This window comes from Rhineura floridana, chromosome 6, assembly GCF_030035675.1.
Source record: "Rhineura floridana isolate rRhiFlo1 chromosome 6, rRhiFlo1.hap2, whole genome shotgun sequence".
NCBI classification, from domain to species: Eukaryota; Metazoa; Chordata; class Lepidosauria; order Squamata; family Rhineuridae; genus Rhineura; species Rhineura floridana.
In genome coordinates, this window is record NC_084485.1 from 31744440 (window position 1) to 31752226 (window position 7787).

Sequence of the window (7787 nt, forward strand, 5' to 3'; positions counted from 1 at the left end):
CTGCCCTTTCTCCCAGAAGAAGCCCAGAGCAGCAAACAAAACATTAAAAACACTCTAAAACATCTAAAAAACAGACTTTAAAATATTATTATTATTATTATCTTTATTATTATTATCTTTATTATTATTATTATCTTTATTTTCATCCTGCTCTCTTTCCAAGGGCTGGAACTCAAGGCGGCTTCCAAATATAAAAGTACATATAATTACAAGCAAACAAAAATCTACATTAAAATACAATTAAACTATGTGCAATAATAAAACCATTTAAATATACAATTGGAGTAATTCAAAACTCACTTTAAGATAGTATGGATAAAACAGTAAAACAGTACAACACCCTCTTCAACCCATCCTTAGGAACCAACAGTTCCAAAAGTCTTTTGGAATAAAAAAGTTTTCACCTGCTGACGAAAGGACTGCAGGGAGGGAGCCATTCTTGCCTCCCTAGGGAGGGAATTCCAAAGCCTAGGGGCAGCCACCGAAAATGCCCTATCTCGCGTCCCCACCAATCATGCTTGTGAGGATGTTGGGACTGAGAGAAGGGCCTCTCCTGCGGATCTCAAAGCACGGGCAGGTTCATATAGGGAGATAAGGTCTAACAGATAGCCTGGACCCAAGCCATATAGGGCTTTATAGGTCATAACCAGCACTTTGAATTGTGACCGGAAACAAACTGACAACCAGTGGAGCTGTTGTAGCAGGGGAGTTGTATGATCCATGTAACCAACCCCAGTTAGCATTCTGGCTGCTGCAGCTCGCTGCACCAACTGAAGTTTCCGAACAGTCTTCAAGGGCAGCCCCATGTAGAGCGCATTACAGTAATCTAAATGGGATGTAACTAAGGCATGTGTCACTATGGCAAGATCAGGCAACTCCAGGAACGGGCGCAGTTGGTGCACTAGTCTTAACTGTGCAAAAGCACTCCTGGCCACCGCAGAAACCTGAGCCTCCAAGTTTAACGCTGAGTCCAGGAGCACACCCAAACTGTGAACCTGCATCTTCAGGGGGAGTGTAACCCCATTCAGCACAGGCTGAATCCCTATTCCCTGATCTGCCTTTCGACTAACCAGGAGCTGTAGGCTGCTGAGGAGTCTATCTGTCTAGTTTTCCAGAAAGACAGAAATGAAAGACAAGTAAAGGGTTAAGGTGTGCAGCAGCTCAAGGACAGCTCACAGCAGAGGCTGCAGCTGGCACAGTGCAAACCCAGTCTATAAAACCTTGAAAAAGAAACTACAAGGTGTGGGGGTGTTAGGAGAGTGAAGGAAAGTATTCGTATCTGTATTGTAACTGTTCCTGTACGAAATCCTGTCAGTAAAAGACTCTTAACAATTAACGGCCTGTTTGTGGGTATCCTTTCAACTTGCTCTATCCTGCTGGGCACATGCAGATACACCACTGCCAACAAGGGTTATGGGCCCAGCTAGCCCAGCAGGCCCAGCAAGCCCAGAGGCTTAGAAAGCGCAGCATGTCCACAGTGCCAAGGAAGAAAAAGAGAGTGCTTAATCGTGAAGGCCAGTCGGGCAACAGAATAGTGTCCAGAAGTGTTCAGGAGACGTGGCTGCAGGCATGGCAGTCTCACTTTCAGCCGGGATGCCTATGGAAATGCTCACCGAACGAAACTATTCCTGTTGGTGATTAAGGATGCAAGCGTTCCTTACTAAGGAAGATTTATGGCAGGTGATTGTGACCGACCCACCGGCGGAACCGCAACCGGCTCCATGGATTCGAATGGATGAAAGAGCAAGGGCGTTTATCATCTTGGCAGTAGATGATTCCCAGTTGCTGCATATACAAGATAAGCCGACAGCGAGGCTTATATGGACTGCATTAAACGAGGTGCACATGAGAAAAACAGCCAGCAGTAAAATCCATTTAGCACGATCAGATGAAGCTGCCTGATGACGGGACAATGTCTGCCCATTTATTGGATATAAAGAAACTGTTTGCGGAGCTGCAAGAAAGGAATGTGGTGCACACACAGTTGCAACAAGTGTACATCATCCTCTCTTCACTGAATTCGTCCTGGGATCCGATCGTAATCTCGTTGGAAGCTATGCCAGACGAGGGTCTGACAGTCGAGTACGTATCGAGCAAACTGCTACAGGAGTGGGAGAGACGAAAGGAAGCCAAAGGAAGGGAGCGAAATGAGAAAAGAGAAAGCAGAAAGCTAAACTTTAAGGACACAGAAGCACGATCTTTCGGACTAAAGGCCTGCTACTTCTGTGGTTCTAATACTCATCTACAAAGAGACTGTGAAGCGAAGCGGAAAGGACAAGGAAGGAAGCCTTCGAAAGTACAAATAGTAAGAGTATCAGGTTCAAGAATAGGGGACAGAGATTGCACTGTATGGGTTGTAGACTCAGGCGCTACCCACAGTATGGTAAAGGACAAAACATTGTTCAAAACTACACTTCCCACGAAAGAGGATGTTGTGCTTGCAGATGGCATGCACAGACAGGTATTGGGGAGGGGAACTGTAAAGTTAAGCGTACTTAACACTATAATGACTGACGTATTATTTGTACCAGGCTTAGAAAGTAATATCATGTCTGTTACGAAACTGAACGCAATGGGATATATCGTCACGTTTAGACAAGGGACATGTGAGATAAAGAAAGGGGACAAACTCTGTTTGAGAGGGTATCTCAAGAACGCACTATATCATATCAAACTGGGTTTTTTGAGGTTTGTTCAAGGGGTGGAAGGCAAGGTGACAACACAAAGGGATGTTAGCAAACACCTAAATTGCGAAACAATGACGTGCCCAGTGATAGAATTGTCTCTGGCATTCACTACCGCTTTAACATCAACTGATGTGATACAGGAGGACCCCTCCAGCATCAATGACATCAGGCTGTTGTCTGAGGCTGAGCAGGCCAAATGGCAGGCAGCCATGCATGAGGAGCTAAATGCCATGGACAAAAACGGTACATGGACTTTGGGAGGTCTTCCCACAGGAAAGAAGGCAATTGGCTGCAAGTGGGTATTTAAGAGAAAAAGGACTAGCACGGGGGATGTGCAAAGATATAGAGCGTGCTTAGTAGCCAAAGGGTTTACACAGCAGTATGGTACTGACTATGACAATGTCTTTGCCCCAGTCGTTAAGCATGAATCTATAAGACTACTGCTTAAGATAGCTGCGATGAAGAACATGAAAGTGTACCATTACGATATAGGTACTGCCTTCTTGCATGGAGACCTACAGGAGGAAATATATATGGAACAGCCTCCAGGGTTTGTAACAAAACCGGGGCTAGTCTGCAAGTTGCACAAATCTTTATACGGTCTTTGTCAGAGTGCAAGATGTTGGAACACGAAGTTAGACGAAGTCTTAAAGTCTATGGGGTTTAGAAGATGCATTGCAGATGCATGTGTGTATGTAAAGAACAGTGGGACCAAAACCACGTATTGTTCTGTGTATGTGGATGATATCTTGTATATTTTCCACGACGAGAAGGATGAGATATGCTTCCATAACAGCCTCAAACAACACGTGGATACAAAGTGTTTGGGGCCAGTAACTCATTACTTAGGAACTGACACGATACGTAGTGAAGATGGTAGCTTTATGCTGCGACAGGAAGAGAAAATAAAGCAGATGCTAGATATATGTGTCATGTCTGAATGTAAACCAGTGAGTACACCCATGACTGTCTCGTTCCAACAGGAAACAAACGAGATACCATGTACGAACCCGGATCTATACAGACACATTATGGGCAAGTTACAATATTTGGTGAAGGTAACACGCCCTGACATTTGCAATGCAGTCAGCATCTTAAGCAGGAAGGTAGAAACACCAACAGAACATGATTGGCAAGGCGTTAAGAGAGTGCTCCGATACCTTAAGGGCACGAGCAAGAAGGGGCTGGTTATGTCTGGACAAGGAAAGGGTGGCATGGAATGTTATGTGGACGCAGACCATGCGGGTGAACTAATGAGCCGTAAGTCCACCACTGGCATTGTGATACTACTACACTGGTCTGTAATCGACTGGTGTAGCAGAAGGCAAGCGGTAGTTGCGATATCCAGCTCAGAAGCTGAATATGTTAGTTTGTCTACCGCGTGCAACTAACTGCAATAGTTCGAACACCTAACACAGGAAATGTGTATAGGAGTCAAGAAGCCGATACTGGTTTATGAAGACAATCAGACATGCATTAGATTGGCAACGTCAGAAGCAAACACCAAGCGCACAAAACACATCAGTCCCTCTTCAACCGAAAACCTGGTTTGATAAAGAATGTAGGATTGCTAAGAAACTCCTGATCAAGCAAATTAAATTATTCTGGTCCAATAACCATCCGGACCTTTTTCAGGAATTAATATCTAAGAGAAGGATTTATAAATCTTTACTTAAAACTAAAAAACATTCTTTCTACCAGGCTAATTGGAGGGCGCTGGAAAAAGCAGCCCTAATGGGGAATGAGACGAAATTTTGGAGACTTTTGCAGGGGAATTTGAATCCACCGAAGTATATATCCACCCCTCCAATTATGGAAAAAGAGTGGGTTGCCTATTTTATCTCGATTTTTGGCAACCTCCTCTCCCCAAAAACAGTAGCTATCACAGAGGAGTTGGCCGGCCTTCCACTCTGGCCCCCAGTAACAACTGAAGACATCGGGGATTTAATGTCCTCCCTGAGAGCTGGGAAAGCCCCTGGTGAAGATATGCTCCCCCCTGATTTTTTTATGCAAAATACATCTTGGTGGGCACCTCTTTTCGCAACCCTTTTTACTAACATAAACGATACAGGTAACATCCCGCAGGGCTGGTTAACCAGCATTGTGGTCCCAATTTTTAAAAAAGGTGACCCTTCTAAGCCGGCGAACTACCGTCCTATAAGCCTCTTAAATGTATCATTGAAGTTATACTCCCGCCTGCTTCTAAATAAACTACAGGAGTGGGATGAGACTAATTCAATAATATACGAAGAACAAGCGGGTTTTAGACCTAAAAAATGCACAATCGATCAGGCATTTATACTGCAACATTTAATTGGGAAAACAAGTTCCAAAGCCATTTCATCCTTGTATTTTGCTTTTGTCGATTTTTCAGCGGCTTTTGACAGTTGACAGAGAGCTTCTTTGGCAAAAACTAGCTCAAACTAACATAGACCAAAGATTGCTCCGGTTGATCAGAGCCCTCTATCAATCTACTGTCATCCAAGTCCGCACAGGGAAGGATGGTGCTCTATCTCCTAAAGTCCCAGTGCATAGAGGGGTCAAACAAGGGTGCTTATTGGCACCTTTTCTATTTAATTTTTTCATCAATGATATACTAGTGGCGCTATTATCCCCTGCCTTCTTTTCCCCTTCTATAGGCACAAAAAAAATTTCTATCCTCCTATATGCTGATGACGTGGTCTTATGCTCATTAACCAAAATAGGCCTTAAACGTATGCTCCAAAAATTGGAGGAGTATTGTTACTCTCAGAAACTGACAATCAACCAATGTAAATCTAAAATCATGGTCTGCAGCAAAAATATGAAAACTAAAAGCAGATGGTCAATAAATGGGGTTCCATTAGAGCAGGTTTCTACCTTTAAATATCTTGGCATTTCTTTATCCAACAGCCATTTGTGGACCCAGCAGTTAAAATCAGTGACCTTAGCCGGTTTCCAAGCTTTAAGCTTAGCTAAAAGGTTTTTCTTTTCTCGAGGGGGCCAACTTGTGCCTCCAATGATAAAAATATTAAAAGCTAAAATACTTGCCAAGATTCTATATGGTGCTGAATTGTGGGGGCCCGCTGTGAGAACTAATTTAGAACTAATCCAGAATGCCTTTATGAGACAAGTATTGGGTCTTCCTGCGGGGACTCCATCAGCCCATCTCAGAGCTGAATTAGGATTACCGTCATTAATGGCACGTATTGATGTGGCCTACTTCCGGTATTGGCTCCGAATTTCTAAAATGAATGATTCAGACTTGGTTAAAAAATGCTGGCAGGATCAGATGTGCCATGGAGGATGGGCGAAGGAATGTCAGATTTTACTTTCTAAATATGAACTTTCCTTAGCCAAATTATTGGAACTAAGCAAAGTCGCCCTCCGTAATTGGATCTACGACTATGACGCAGCTCAGGATCGCACGTCTATTGTAACGGCCCAATTCTCCAATTGGTATCCAGGTTTTAAACTGAATCATTCGATGGCAAATTATCTAGAAGTACTTAATAGAGCCCCCATAAGAAGAGCTTTTACCGCCTTGAGATTTCAAGTAATGCCCAAGGCCTATCTTGAAGGCCGATTTCGAGGCATACCTGTGGCTCAGTGCCTTTGTATTCATGGATGTAAGACAATTGAGAATATTGTTCATTATTTACTCTATTGTCCACTTTATGAGAATCCCAGGTGGAATTTTTATTCTTTTTATTAGATTCTTTAGTGCCTTGCTCAGATAGAGAGAAGGTTAATGTGCTTTTAGCAGATAATTCTAATTTTGTGACTTATGCGGTCGCCAATTTTGCTATGGCGGCACAAAAAATGAGAGACTCTTTTGTCAAGGAAGCACAGTTATAAAAGAGTTTCTAAAAGTTTTAAGTGGTTATAACCAAATTTGAGCATGTATGGAAGTATGTATATTTGCACATGGCTAATGGCTCAGTTTGCAATAAAGTTTCTACTACATCAGTGTGAGATACCACCACATAAGAGAATGCATACAGCAAGGATTTATCACATTGATGTACTGTAACACGAATGATATGTTGGCAGATGTCATGACCAAACCAATATGTGAGGAGAAATACAACAGAATGGTTTTTAAGCTTGGTATGTACTGACTGTAATTGTAAAAAAAACAAAAAGTCATTAAATGTGTCTTTATGGAAAAGGTGGGAGCTGTAGGCTGCTGAGGAGTCTATCTGTCTAGTTTTCCAGAAAGACAGAAATGAAAGACAAGTAAAGGGTTAAGGTGTGCAGCAGCTCAAGGACAGCTCACAGCAGAGGCTGCAGCTGGCACAGTGCAAACCCAGTCTATAAAGCCTTGAAAAAGAAACTACAAGGTGTGGGGGTGTTAGGAGAGTGAAGGAAAGTATTCATATCTGTATTGTAACCGTTCCTGTACAAAATCCTGTCAGTAAAAGACTCTTAACAATTAACGGCCTGTGTGTGGGTATCCTTTCAACTTGCTCTATCCTGCTGGGCACACGCAGTCGATACACCGCTGCCAACAGGAGCACCTCTGTCTTGTCTGGATTAAGCTTCAATTTGTTCACCCTCATCCAGTCCACCACTGATGTCAGACACTGGTTTAGAACCAAGAACCTCCTTGGAATTAGGAGGAAAGGGGAAATAGAGTTGAGTGACATCAGCATACTGATGGCATCTAACCCCAAACCTCCGGACAACCTCTCCCAGCGGTTTCATGTAGATATGAAATAGCATGGGGGACAGAACTGAACCCTGAGGGACCACACAGACCAACGGCCAAGGAGTCGAACAGGAATCCCCCAGCACCACCTTCTGGGACCGCCCCTCCAGGAAAGAACGGAGCCACTGTAAAACAGTGCCCCCAAGTCCCACCCCAGCAAGGCAGCCCAGGAGGATACCATGGTCAATGGTACCAAAAGTCGCTGAGAGGTCCAGGAGAACCAACAGGCATACACTCCCTCTGTCCAGTTCTCTGCGTAGGTCATCCACCAAGGCGACCAAAGCCGTCTCCATCCCATAACCAGGCCTGAAACCAGACTGAAATGGATCCAGATAATCTGTTTCTTCCAGGAATCCCTGGAGCTGGGAGGCCACCACACGCTCTATTACCTTGCCCAGAAATGGAATGTT